We start from the raw sequence: 15,056 nt of genomic DNA, 5'->3' as shown, positions 1-15,056 counted from the left end.
TCAACTTATACTACCCTTATTATTCCTTTAAGTCCTTATTCACATCATGCTCTCTTCATTTTTCTAAGTATCTTAGGTTCATTCTCTTTATCGTCGTCGGCTCCGCTTATGGATTCTTACGGTTTCTACTCGCGCGGTCTCGGCTCCGATATTTTTATAAAATTGAGATATTATTATTTTTACTTGAAATTTTTATGAAAGTTAGAGAACTCGGTATATTACTCTCTGTACAAATTTCATGATTTATGAACACGTTTAAGTCTATCCTTTATATTTTCAAAGTTCATGATTTGTAGCAGTATTTGTCGCGTAAATCACTTTTACTAAAACGACCATAACTTTTGATCCGTAAATCAGAATCAAGCGATTCAAGCGCCTAAATGATCCTTATAATATTTCTTATCATAATCAAGAGTTATTTTTAAAGAAACTACAGTTTACAACTTCGGGACTTTCTACAGAAACTTAAAGTTACGATTCGTTGGTTTTAACGGAGTTACGTTTACGATCGGGGTTTCGTTTACGCCCTAACTCTTAACACAACCACCAACAATCATCATTTCATCATTAACACACAAACTCCTCTCAATAACATCATGTTATTGAGGCAACAACAATCAACCTTAAATCTACTTAACTTAAACTTCAAGATCTCAACAATACCACTTCTTAAACTAAGTTTTCTACCACATACTAAATGGATCTTAAAAATTAATCTTAAATAAATTTGGGCCAAATATTTTTACCTTTCTTGAAAGCTTAAGATGTGTTCTTGAGGATGGTGGAGTCTAGGAAGTGCTTGGTATGATTTTTGGAACCTAAAACCACCATTGAAATCAAGAAACCAAAGAGGAGTTACTATTCACACTAGTCACTAGTGACTTTCTTGATTTTATTTCACCCATTAAACCTTGATAAAAAGAGTTGAAAAAATTTTCTTACCTTAGTTTGATTGTTAGGAAGCTTGAGAATTAATGGGATAATTTTACCATGGCTAGATTTTGAGATTTGAAATTGAATTCTCCCATTTTTCTTCAAGGGGCCGAATGGAGCAATGGTGAAGGAGGGGGGTATTTATACTTGCTTCCCTTGATTGCTTAGCTTGGTTGCTTTTCTAGGTTGCTTCTAGGAAATGGGGGTGATATCTTTCCTTGATCTTTATTCTTCCTAGGTTGAATCATAGGTTTATTCTTCTTGCAGATCTTGGGGACAAATCTTAGGTAGCTTCCTAGAAACTACTCGTGTTAGCTTTCTTAGCACATTATTTGGATAGCTTGCTTGATCATCCTATGGTTAGCTTACTATTTGATAAAGTAACCATGGTCACTTTCTTACCATGGTTTAGTTAGTGCGTTACATTTATTTAATCATTTACGCGTTCGCTCGGTTGTTTAAACGTTTTCGTAATACTTACTCGTAAATGGTTCATGATGTAATTCCTTTTGTATTTATTCCTTATATTTTTAATTATCATACTTGAATATAAATCCGTAAGGTTTTAATCTTGTAATTATATTGTGATTCCCGTAATCCTCGATGAGTCGTAAATACGGTCGTTTTTCAAAGTTCATTTTCTTCGAAAACTAATAGTGTTTACATACACTCATTTGGTACGTATAATCGTAATATCAACTCCGAAACTCATATTCTCATGCACTACATAGTGTGGGCTCAAAAGTTTTTCCCGTCCATCAGGGTTACTATTCATTAAACGTTTTACAAGGTCTCAAAAATTCAAGTTATTATATTACCATCATAAAGGTCTTTTACCGATGTCAAATTTGGGTTCTTAAAGTCTTCCCCCTTAAAAGGATTCCGTCCCAGAATCAGTTCAGAAACAGGTAGGGATATGCTTCTCGCATGACAACCTCGAGTGACCTTGCAGTATTTGATCTCTTCATAAAATTTCCACTCATCCATCCAATATATTTCTGGGTACTCGTCCTTGTAGTCTTATGACCTCTACACGTTACTCGACATACGCTAAGTCTGGCTACGAGCTTATTAGCTCATTTTCAATTATACGTTTAGTTTTGACGGTTAAATTTCCTAATCTCGATTCGTGGTACTCTTTATAAACTTAGCGACCGTTCGACGATGGTGCTAATTTATAAGTCAACTTTCTTAGTCCTTTAATCCTTTAACTGGTCCAATAAATCTTGGGTTCAACATTTCTTTCCCTTTCGAATCTCATCACTCCCTCCTCGGGAGGTACTTTCAACAATACTTGGTCCGCTACTTCATACTTTCTGTCTTTATAGTTCTAGTCCGCATATATCTATTGTTCGTCCTGGGCTGCCACTTCTAGGAATTCCTTTGGTCTGTTGACTCAACTACGGTACAGTATCCTCCACTTACCAATTTCTTCCCAACCTAAGAGAGAACGATTCTTTCTTCCGTACAAATCTTTGTAGCCGTTCCAATGCACGCATGATAACTCGTTATTGTCAATAATTTGGTTTACGTCAACTGGCCACTTCATTTCTCTTAAAAACTGATAACATGGACGATTAGCGCATCTTTTAGTGTTTGGAATCATCCTTCAACTCATTCATTTCCCCCTACATCGCTCCTACTAGTGCTAGAGTTTCATTCCTTAATGTTTTCCCATTTTGGGTGCATAATCTCTATCGATTATTCAATGTAAGAAGTTCTTGTCGCATTTCTACACGCTCGTCTCCTACTACACGCTTAGCGCCAAATTTAACATTTCTTCCTGTAGTAACGTAAAGCACGTCATCATCCTGTTACCATCTTGAAGGAAGCACCATTTCATACGCAATTTATTGACACGTTTTAGGATCGTGCAACGTTCAGCTTCCGTCATCGGTCGAACTTCTTTAATCATTCCCCGTATAATATCTATAGTACTACGACACTTTCTGGGTCGTACTTGTTATTCTCACTAGTGCCTTAGACGTATTCACGTTTATTGGTACCTGCTACTAGTGGCTTTTATAGGGCATGTACGATCTTCTTTGCCTTCTATCAGCTCTGACAATGACATCCTTCATTCTTTCACATTGCCCTTCGTAAGGGATATCAATGATAAGTGGCATTTTATACCACTTAGAACGTCTTATAATGGCTTGAATTGATGTCTTGAAATCAAGTAATTTGTGTATTTGATGCGTTTTTCTAGTGTTTGTGTATTTTAGGGTATTACTTGCATTTGTGGGGAGATTTCATCAAGAATAAGCCTTAGTATATGCTTGGCATTGCAAGTGGGAAGTTAGGAGCAGAATGCAGCAAAGAACGGGAGCAAAATAATTAATCTTCCAGAAAGGTGCTGGGCGGCCGCTCAGCCTGGCTGGGCGGCCGCTCAAGAAGCTGGGCGCCCGCTCAGGATTGCTGAGCGGCCGCTCGGGGCGTGAATTAAAAATATGATTTTTAGAGTTCTTGTTCTGCTGGACTTCTGATTTCTTAGATGGTTGGGCTTTGTGGGGCTTCTATATAAGTAGTTTTCAGAGACGTTTCACGGGTGTTGAATCGTGGTATCAATCGAGGAGCAAGGAGATAAGGAAGAAGACCGTTTTAGCACACCGCAACGAAGAGGAAGCATAGTTTCTTGTGAATCTTTTATTCGTTGTAACAGTGGATGCTAGTTTTCTTTACTTTGAACCTTATTACTTTTGTGACGTACTCTGGTTTAATATAAGTAGTTTTATTAATTTTTCTTGTGTGTTATTATCATGTGTTCATATGAACCCATGGTGACGATGAGTTCAATCATGGGCTAATCGTGATCATGGGGTCGTAACGGATTTGCTATGGAATTCTTTAGTTAGTTGTTTAATACCTTAGTGTGTGATGATTGTATGATATCTAGTATTGGTTGTGCTTATTCGTCTTATGTGCGTCGCGAACATATAAGATAGGGTGTTAATCTCTTGTGAAGCGACGGTGGATCTTGAGATTTAGAACTTGCCATGCTAGCATAGGTTCATGTATGTGTATGCATGATTAACGGGTAACTCTAACCGTTTTACTTGCCCTGTGTAATCATAAGGAATAACTTGTGCTTAAATCGTTATGTTGTCAAATTCTGTAGACATATAGGGTCTCAACATAATTGATGACTATTCAACTTCTATCTTAATTGTGGATGTTTTGTAGAATGGTATTGGTACAACGAAAGTTGGCTTTTATCAGTTTAGTGTTGTTCGATTAATTTCATCACCGTTACATGCTAAGGGTAATAACAATAACTATTGAAGGAAGTAGTAATGAAGTTATGATCTCATGTGTGTTTAATATTGTTAATTCAAGTGTCTGTTAAGTGTTTAATTCTCGTAGTTAATTCTAGTTAATAATTAGTTAATCAATTCTATGTGTTATTGTTTTAACATTGAGAAGTAATCATACATTGGTGAGTAAGTGTTAATTGAGCATAATTACTTCGAGTCTCTGTGGGAACGAACTAGAAAGTATTCTATATTACTTGCGAACGCGTATACTTGCATGTATTATTAGCGCGTGTTTTCCGCCCTAACAAGTTTTTGGCACCGCTGCCGGGGACTCGGCGTATTTGTTTAGTTTATGTACTTACCATCAGTGGTCATTAGGACTCATTGATTAAGATGTGTTACTTATCATTTCCGGTTGTGTTTCAGGTACTTTAACGAGCGTTTATGCAAACGCGTTCTCGTACTCGCAAGAGGACTTTAGATACGGCTGAGGAAACAGACTCAGTTCTTGATATTCCGGAGAAGATAGATTTTGAAGATTCGTATAAAAAGAGTGAGCAGAAAGAACCAGTAATCATAGGTGATCATATAGTTCCGGCAGATCCAGCTCTTATGGACTTTTCTCGGCCTAAAATTGATGACATTCAGTCAACAATCCTTCATCCGGCTATTCAGGCTAACACTTTTAAAATCAAGCCGGGCACTATTCAGATGGTGCAGAATTCTGTTTCTTTCGGAGGTGCTGCAACTGAAGACCCCAACATGCACATCAGGAATTTTGTCGAGATCTGTAGTACTTTCAAATATAATGGTGGGACTGATGAGGCTATCAAGCTGAGGCTTTTCCCATTCTCTCTGAGGGATAAAGCTAAGTACTAGTTACATTCTGAACCAGCTGCGTCCATCACTACTTGGCAAGATCTTACGCAAAAGTTTTTGGTAAAATTCTATCCAATGGCAAAGACTGTAGCTATGAGGAGTGCTCTTACTCAGTTTGCGCAGCAACCAACAGAATCTATGTGTGAAGCTTGGGAGCACTACAAGGAGATGTTGAGAAAGTGTCCACATCATGGTATGCCTGACTGGATGGTGATCACTGGTTTCTATAATGGTTCGGGGGCCCAATCTCGGCCCATGCTCGATGCAGTGGCTGGAGGCGATTTGTGGGCCAAAATCTATACTGAGGCTTATAATCTTATTAAAACTATGGCTGCAAATGAGCATCAAAACCCAACTCAAAGGATGATTCCTGGGAAGGTAGCATGTATTCTGGAAGTTGATGCAGCTACAGCTATTGTAGCGCAGCTCCAAGCGCTGTCTATGAAGGTTGATTCTTTAGCCACCTATGGAGTCAATCAGATAGCTATGGTCTGTGAGCTTTGTGCAGGTTCTCATGCTACAGATCAGTGTTCTCTTGTTAATAAATCTGTTCAGTATGTGAACAACTATCAGCGATCGCAGCAGCCTATGCCAGCTACTTATCATCCTAACAACAGAAATCATCCTAATTTCAGCTGGAGCAATACTCAGAATGCTATTCAGCAAGCATATCAGCAAGGCATAAGTAAACAGTTTAATCCACCTGGATTCCAGCAACCACATCAGTATGCTCAAAGGCAATCATATCCTCAACAAGGAGGTGTTGCTCCACCTTCTAGTGTTGATTTCGAGGAACTCAAGTTGTCGTGCAAAAGTCAGGCTGTTTCTATCAAGACCTTGAAAAATCAAATCGGTCAAATAGCCAATGCAGTGCTCAATCGTCAACCTGGCATACTTCCCAGTGATACTGAAGTGTCAGGTAGGAAGGAAGCTAAAGAGCAAGTCAAGGCTATTACCTTAAGGTATGGAAAAGTTGCTGATGTTGAAAAAGCAAAAGACGGAGAAGCTGAAGTTGGTGATAATGAAGTGAAGTAGAAGGAGAAAGTGGCGGAACCAAGGAAGACTACTTTTGAACACACTCTACCTGAGGGTAATACATGGGAGAAACAACTCTATCCTCCACCACCTTTCCCAAAGAGATTGCAACAACAAAAACTGGATAAGCAGTTCGGTAAGTTTCTGGAGGTGTTCAAGAAACTTCACATCAACATACCTTTCGCTGAGGCTCTGGAGCAAATGCCTAGTTATGTGAAATTCATGAAGAGTATTCTTTCAAGGAAGGTGAAACTGGATGACCTTGAGACCATTGCTCTAACGGAAGAGTGCAGTGCTGTGCTGCAACAGAATTTACCTCCAAAGCTTAAAGATCCAGGTAGCTTCACCATTCCTTGCACTATTGGCAAGTTGTCTTTTGATAAATGCCTGTGCGATTTGGGAGCAAGCATCAATCTGATGCCGTTGTCTATCTTCAAAAAGTTGAATTTTCCTGATCCAAAGCCCACCTACATGTCTATACAATTGGCTGATCGTTCTATTATATATCCACGAGGCATAGTGGGGGACGTGTTAGTAAAGGTGGATAAGCTCTTCTTCCCTGCAGACTTTGTCATTTTGGATTTTGAGGAAGATAAGAAGATCCTCATAATCTTGGGAAGACCTTTCTTGGCTACAGGCCGCACCCTAATAGATGTGCAAAAAGGTGAACTTACTATGAGGGTGCAGGATCAGGATGTGACATTTAATATATTCAAAGCAATGAAATTCCCTACAGAAGACGAGGAGTGCTTAAAGGTGGATTTGATTGATTCTGCGGTAACTTCAGAACTTGATCATATGCTAATGTCTGACGCATTAGAGAAAGCCTTAGTGGGGGAGTTTGACAGTGATGATGAGGTTGGCAATGAGCAACTACAATATCTAAATGCTTCTCCTTGGAGGCGAAAGCTAGACATACCATTTGAATCTCTTGGTACTTCTGATCTCAAGAATGCTGAAGGAAAGCTCAAACCATCTATTGAGGAAGCACCTACTTTGGAGCTTAAACCATTGCCTGACCACTTGAGGTATGCATTTTTAGGTGATGCATCTACTTTACTTGTTATTATTTCATCTGTCCTTTCAGGTAGTGAGGAGGACAAGCTCTTGAGGATTTTGAGAGAATTCAAATCGGTTATTGGATGGACTATAGCAGATATCAAAGGGATCAGCCCTTCGTACTGCATGCATAAAATTCTGCTAGAAGAAGGTAGTAAGCCAATTGTTGAGCAATAGCGACGACTTAATCCTATCATGAAAGAAGTGGTGAAGAAAGAAATTCTGAAGTGGCTGGATGCAGGAATCATATATCCTATTTCTGACAGTTCTTGGGTGAGCCCCGTGTAATGTGTACCGAAGAAAGGAGGTATTACTGTGGTAGCAAATGAGAAGAACGAGCTCATCCCCACTCGAACAGTCACAGGATGGAGGGTATGCATGGATTACAGAAAGTTGAACAAGGCCACGAGAAAGAATCACTTCCCTCTTCCATTTATTGATCAGATGCTGGACAGGTTGGCCGGTCATGAGTATTATTGTCTTCTGGATGGCTATTCAGGGTATAATCAGATTTGCATTGCACCAGAGGATCAAGAAAAGACTACCTTCACTTGTCCATTTAGCACGTTCGCTTTTTGCAGAGTTTCGTTTGGCTTATGTGGCGTACCTGCCACTTTTCAGAGATGTATAATGGTTATATTCTCTGATATGATTGGAAATAATGTCGAAGTGTTCATGGACGACTTTTCCGTCTTTGGACATTCGTATGATGAATGTTTGAATAATCTTAGTGCGGTGCTCAAAAGGTGTGTGGAAACTAATTTGGTGCTCAGTTGGGAAAAATATCACTTTATGGTGCGTGAAGGCATTATTCTTGGGCATATGTGATGGATTTTAATCGCAGCGGAGGCATGGTAAAACACTTTTACACATATAAAATCCAAATAAAAACATATAAATCGTGATTAAAACATATGAATCGATTACTAACCTTTAATAGCGATCCAAAAGCAATGATCGGAGATCCTTAGCAGCTGCTCCTCAAACGTGAAGCACTCCACCGGTATCCACCAAGAAAACGACGTTAAGGAGGAGGAGGAGGTGGAGAGAATTAGGTTTTCTAAAAAAACTTTTGGGTTAGGGTTAGAATAAAAATAGGGTTTATAATAGTATATTTATAGGCAAAATTTTCAGCTGAAATTTTCCCATAAAATATTATGATTATTAACCCATTTATTATTCTCATTAATAATTAAAACACCTTTTAATTATTAATCCTTTTTCTAAACACTTTAGAAATAATTCTCTCTCTTGATTTAATTTCTAAAAATTAAATTCTTAATTACTAATATTAAGAACTTTTCTTAATTAATTTATAATCAATTAAATCTAATTTAATCAATTATTAAATTTGCCAATTAATTATTTATTTTATAAATAAATAATTATCAGCCATTATTAATTAATTCCTCCACCATTAAATCATTCTCTTTTTATGGTGTGACCCTGTAGGTTCAATATTAAGCCGGTAGTAGAAATAAATAATAATAAAACTATTTTATCATTATTTATATAAATTCTCTAATTTATTAAATATGATTAATTAATTAATCATATTTATTCTACATCGTGAGGGATACTTCTCAGCATATCGCGACTATCCGGATAATACGAATTCACTGCTTAGAATACCAAGAACCTATTCAGTGAATAGTTACCGTACAATAAACTCCTTCTACCCTACAATGTCCTGATTAAATACAAGGCATGGATCTTGTGTCAAGCCTATCTAATTTAATCACTTGCTTACCATTTACTATGCTTAGTTCTATGCAAATTAGAAACTCCTTTCTAATTTCATTCACTCTGGCCAGAGATTCCTGAACTAGCATAAGTGGATCAGCCTTGAACATTCGCTTCCTTCACTGGAAGGGGTAGATCCTTTATTGATCATACACTATCTTCGTGTACAAATTCCTATACCCAGTAGAGCCCTAATAATTGTCCCTGGAGACTAAGAACTAAACCAAAGCATAGTTCAGTGTACACAAGATGACTATGATGACCTCAAGTCTAAGGATACTTGTACAACTATCACTATGTGAACAACTGCTGACACGTGAGTGAACTCCATCAGTTGTTCAGCTGTGCGAGTCATGTTCAGTGAACTTATTCTATAATAAGCACCTACATACTAGCTATAGTGTCACCACACAAATATCTATGAGAACAGACATCCTTCATAATGAAGCAAACATAGTATGTACCGATCTTTGCGGATTATTAATTACCAGTTAGTAATCCTATGATCAGGAACTATTTAAGTTTAGAGTTATCATCTTTTAGGTCTCACTATTATGATCTCATCATAATCCATAAAAGCTTTACTCTAAACTATGGTATATCTTATTTAAACACTTAAATAGATAGAGCCCATAATAAAAATAAAACAAGTCTTTTATTAATATCAATGAATACAAAACAAATTATATAAAAGTTATTCCTAAATCCTAATACATGATTGGACTTAGGACATATTCCTTTCAATAGGGTCTCTAGCAAGGGTCTTGAGGTGGACAAAGCCAAGGTGGGAGTCATTGAAAATCTTCCACCCCCTATTTCTGTGAAAGGAATCCGTAGTTTTCTTGGTCATGCGAGTTTTTATCGGCGTTTCATTAAGGACTTCTCGAAGATATCTAAGCCGTTGTGAAACTTGCTCGAGAAGGATGTGCCTTTAAAATTAGATGATGAATGCTTAGCGGCATTCGAGACTCTCAAGAAGAGTTTGATAATAGCACCGGTTATTACGGCACCTGATTGGACAGAGCCTTTTGAGATGATGTGTGATGCGATTGATTATGCGGTGGGAGCAGTTCTTGGGCAGCGCAAGAATAATCTTTTTCATGTGGTCTACTATGCTAGTAAGACTCTAAATGGAGCTCAAATGAATTACACCACTACTAAGAAGGAGCTCTTGGCTATAGTCTTTGGTTTTGAAAAATTTCGATCTTATCTGCTTGGGACAAAGGTGACAGGATTCACTGATCATGCGGCCATTCGCTATTTGGTTGCCAAGAAGGATTCGAAACCTACACTTATTCATTGGGTGCTCTTGCTACAGGAATTTGAGTTAGAGATCAAGGATCGAAAAGGTACTGAGAATCAAATAGCTGACCATCTCTCTAGATTGGAGAATCCCGATTCTACTTCACATGATAAGATATTGATCAACAAATCTTTTCCGGATGAGCAGTTGTTCGCAGTTCAGGAGGAAGAGCCATGGTTCGCAGATATTGTGAACTATCTTGTTAGCAACATAATGCCTCCTAATATAAATAGTGCTCAAAAGAAGAAGTTTCTGCATGAGGTGAAGTGGTACATGTGGGATGAACCATATTTATTTAGACAAGAAGCTGACCAGATCATCAGGAGATGTATCCCATTCTGTGAGACGGAGGGGATATTACGAGACTGCCACTCCACAGTTTATGGTGGACATTATGGTGGTGAAAAGACGGCAGCTCGTATTCCGCTAGCAAGTTTTTTCTGGCCTACTTTGTTTAAGGATGCACATCAGTTCGTTTTAAGGTGTGATCGTTGCCAAAGAGTGGGGAATCTTACGAGGAAGGATGAGATGCCATTAAATGTGATGCTTGAAGTCGAGGTCTTTGATGTTTGGGGAATCGATTTCATGGGACCATTTGTCTCCTCCTATAATAATCAGTACATCTTGCTGGCAGTCGATTATGTCTCAAAATGGGTAGAAGTCAAGGCTCAACTGACGAATGATGCAAAGGTAGTGTTGAATTTTCTTGATAAGCATATTTTCACAAAGTTTGGAATGCCAAGAGTAATCATAAGTGATGAGGGGTCGCATTTCTGCAACCGTAAGTTCACTTCTATGATGCAGCGCTACAATGTGAATCATCGTGTTGCTACTGCCTATCATCCGCAAATGAATGGTCAAGCGGAAGTGTCTAATAGAGAGATCAAGCGCATTCTAGAGAAAGTTGTTTGTCCTTCAAGGAAGGATTGGTCTTTAAAGCTCGATGAAGCTGTTTGGGCTTATAGAACAATATACAAGACTCTACTTGGGATGTCCCCATTTCAACTTGTTGATGGTAAGGGATGTCATTTACCTGCGGAGCTTGAGCATAAGGCTTATTGGGCGTTGAAGAAGTTGAACCTTGATCTAGATGCAGCTGGGAAGAAGCGAATGCTTCAGTTAAATGAACTTGATGAATTTCGACTCCAAGCATACGAGAACAACAAAATATACAAGGAAAAAGTGAAAAGGTGGCACGACAGAAAGCTATATCCTAAGTCATTTGTGTCGGGGCAGCAAGTTCTTTTATTCAATTCTCGTCTCCGACTTTTTCCTGGAAAGTTGAAATCAAGGTGGTCTGGACCTTTTATTATCAAAACTGTGTTTCCACATGGAGCGGTGGAGATTTTTGAGAATGATCCGGGCCAAGAATTCAAGGTTAATGGTCAGCGTTTGAAGCATTACTATGAGGACACGGCAAACCGGGAAGTGGTTAGTGCCGTTTTATTGTCAACTTGAGCAAGGTACGCTACGTCAAGCTAATGACGTAAAAGAAGCGCTTTTTGGGAGGCAACCCAAGATTTGTTGTTATAGGAACCCTTAGAAATCAGTAACCTATCAAAAACACAAAAAAATCAGAAAAAAGGGCAAGAATTTTTTTTTTCCCAGTCACCATCTGGGCGCCCGCTCAGGATGCTGGGCGCCCGCGCAGCTTTGCTGAGCGGCCGCTCAGCCCCCGAATTCCTGAATTTTTTTTAGCCTTATAAAATTCAAAAAAAAAATCAGAAAACAAAAAAATAAAAAACAAAGCCCACTACCCACGAATCCTTTTCCCATAAACCCACGTTTTTAACCCTCAACCCCACTCCTAATCAAATTTTAACCCTAATCTTTACCCTATATATACATACAACTATTCCATATACTCCCCCATATAATTTCAACCTTAAAACTCTCTCCCATATTCCAAAACACAAATCTTAAACACTTTCTCAGTTTCAATGGCACCCAAGAGATCCAGGACTATTGATAGCAGCAGCACTGTTCCTACTTCTGATTCTTCGAGGGGTAGTGCTGCGAGACCTCGTATGTTTGATAGGGCTGCTGAGAAGGAGTATACTAGGCTTCTGGGTAAGCCGATTTTGAAGGAGAGGGGATTCTTACCATCGGGGAGGGAGGGTGAGTTGTTGCCGATGATTGCTGAAAAGGGTTGGATTTCTTTTTGTGAGTCGCCAGAGGCAGTTCCGATGAGCGTGGTTCGCGAGTTCTATGTGAATGCAAAGGCTGAGAAGAATGGGTTTTCTGTTGTGCGTGGGCTAACGGTGGATTATCATCCTGAGGTGATTCGTCGTGTGATTGGGCAGCGACAGCGGAAGCCCACGGAGGAGATTTGGAATGAGAAGCCCTCCGAGGAGTTTGATTTGGATTTGATTAGTGTTACTCTCTGTCAACCGGGAACAGTTTGGAAGTTCAAGACTGGGACTAATGAGTATCGTTCTTTTTCGGCGATTGCGATGAACAGGTATACCCGTGCATGGAATGCCTTTATTTGTGCTAATATTCTACCTACTTCGCATGCACATGAGGTTACAGTTGAGCGAGCAAGGTTGTTATGGGGTATTTTGAATGAGGAGTATTATGTGGACCTTGGTGAGTTCATCTACCAAGGAATTCTGAAGTTTTTGAGGGGAGCGAAGCACATGAACATCCCTTATGCATCTACTGTCACGAAGCTATGCCGAGCAGTGGGAGTTCATTGACCTTCTCACGAGCAGTTGCAGATGCTGGCCGCTCCTATTGATTCAGGGACTCTGAATGCGATGCAGGAGTGGACGGGGGAGAGCCCGAGGAGCATAGGCTGGATTATCATCTTCCAGGAGGACGTCCAGCAGCTGGTGCTATCATGGCAAGGCCGGGGCGTGATGAGGCAGGCTCTTCTAGAGCTCAAGAGGGTGCTGGGATGGCTGATGCCCAGTATAGGAGGCTGTCGAGGAGGATGGACGCTATGTATGAGATGCAGAGTAGGTTTGCTCAGGAGCTCACCCTTGCACTTGGGACTACTTTTAGAGACCTTGGAGCTGACATCCAGTGGCCCGTTTTTGGTGAGGACTCTGCTTATCCGCCTCCTGATACTCCACCCTCTGAGGGTGATGATGATGATTTCTCCGAGTAGGTATATTCTGAGTTCCTTTCTACTACCTTCACTGGGGACAGTGAAGATTTTAAGTTTGGGGGTTTGGTAGTTAAGGAATATTTTTGTGTGTGTGTCATATAGTTGCATATTCATGATAGTTTAGTTCATATAATTGCATATTTTTGCCGTATAGTTTTATTTTATTTTATAGCTTTATTTATCATGTTATTTAGCTCATGCATTTACCATGATCCCCTTTTGCGTTGCTTTACCAATTGATTTGTGATATTGATGCGAGTGTAGTGATAGCGTTAGAGTGATGTTGAGTCTTGTAGGTTGACATGCATGCTAGAAACACTTGTAATTTCACTAAGTCTTAGAGTATGCTTAAGGACTAGATTGTTGTCATGGTTTGATGGTTATTGAGGTTAATCTATTGATTATACTTATAATTTATAATAGGTTTTTAATGATAAAAGGCATTAAAAGAAAATATTGGAGTAAAAATTGGAATTCATTGCTAATTGTGGCTAGGCGTCAAATGGCTAGTAGCTGGCTCGTATTTTTATACAATTAGTCTAAAGTTGAGCAAGATGGAACGAAACGCACTTGCTCAGAAATTTAAAAAAAAGAGAGAAAAGAAGAAGAAAAAAATAGAAAAAAGAAAAAAAAGAAAGAAAATAAAAAAATGTAAATAGTTAATGCATAATTGATCACGAGTGGGCTCTTTGGTATTCGAGTTATTAAGTTCTTAGGGGACTTTATGCCTAGTGACCTAAGGCTTTTATAGTCTGGGATCCGCTAACCTAACACTCGCTAAATGGATGCCATTGTATAAGTCTTTTGAGGACCTCACTCATTGCACGGTCAAATAAGCATTGTTGTTGTGTTGAATAAAAAGCATGATTCCGCAATAAGCTCCAGTAATCTTGAAGTGTTTAATTCATTTTGTGCCTAGAATTTATTCTTCGTATAATCATGTGATTTCCTTGAGGATAGTCGAGTTATGATAATTGATCTAGTTTCGAAGCATACCTGTTAAGCATCTGCACACACCACGTTTCTGGTTGTATGTTAGTCTGCATGATTTGATTGATCTTTATTCGCCTAATTGCATTTGTTGAGGTGTCATAAGTTGGTTGGTTTGATCGTAGTAAGGGGGATCGCTGAATTTCATATAGATTGCATTCATGCATGTTTTTGTTTTATTTTTGAGTCTGTGACGCTTGAGGACAAGCATCGATTTAAGTTTGGGGGTGTGATAAGTGGCATTTTATACCACTTTGAACGTCTTATAATGGCTTGAATTGATGTCTTGAAATCAAGTAATTTGTGTATTTGATGCGTTTTTCTAGTGTTTGTGCATTTCAGGGTATTACTTGTATTTGTGGGGAAATTTCATCAAGAATAAGCCTTAGTATGTGCTTGGCATTGTAAGTGGGAAGTTAGGAGCAGAATGCAGCAAAGAACGGGAGCAAAATAATTAATTTTCCAGAAAGATGCTGGGCGGCCGCTCGGCCTGGCTGGGCGGCCGCTCAGGAAGCTGGGCGCCCGCTCAGGATTCCTGGGCGGCCGCTCGGGGGCGCGAATTAAAAATATGATTTTTAGAGTTCTTGTTTTGCTGGACTTCTGATTTCTTAGATGGCTGGGTTTTGTGGGGCTTTTATATAAGTTGTTTTTAGAGACGTTTCACGGGTGTTGAATCGTGGTATCAATCGAGGAGCAAGGAGATAAGGAAGAAGACCGTTTTAGCACACCGCAACGAAGAGGAAGCATA

At 39.2% G+C, this 15,056-nt stretch overlaps 1 non-coding gene across 1 annotated transcript; it reads right to left on the bottom strand.

The window, feature by feature from the left end:
• Nucleotides 1-5,156: 5,156 nt before the first annotated feature.
• LOC141680331 (small nucleolar RNA R71) lies at nucleotides 5,157-5,263 on the bottom strand. The gene has a single exon (XR_012558311.1). It is a non-coding gene; the product is annotated as a small nucleolar RNA R71 (small nucleolar RNA).
• Between the last annotated feature and the right edge of the window lie 9,793 nt (nucleotides 5,264-15,056).

Source organism: Apium graveolens, chromosome 1 (assembly GCF_009905375.1).
Source record: "Apium graveolens cultivar Ventura chromosome 1, ASM990537v1, whole genome shotgun sequence".
Classification (NCBI taxonomy): domain Eukaryota; kingdom Viridiplantae; phylum Streptophyta; class Magnoliopsida; order Apiales; family Apiaceae; genus Apium; species Apium graveolens.
This window is presented reverse-complemented; position numbering and strand designations above follow the sequence as displayed.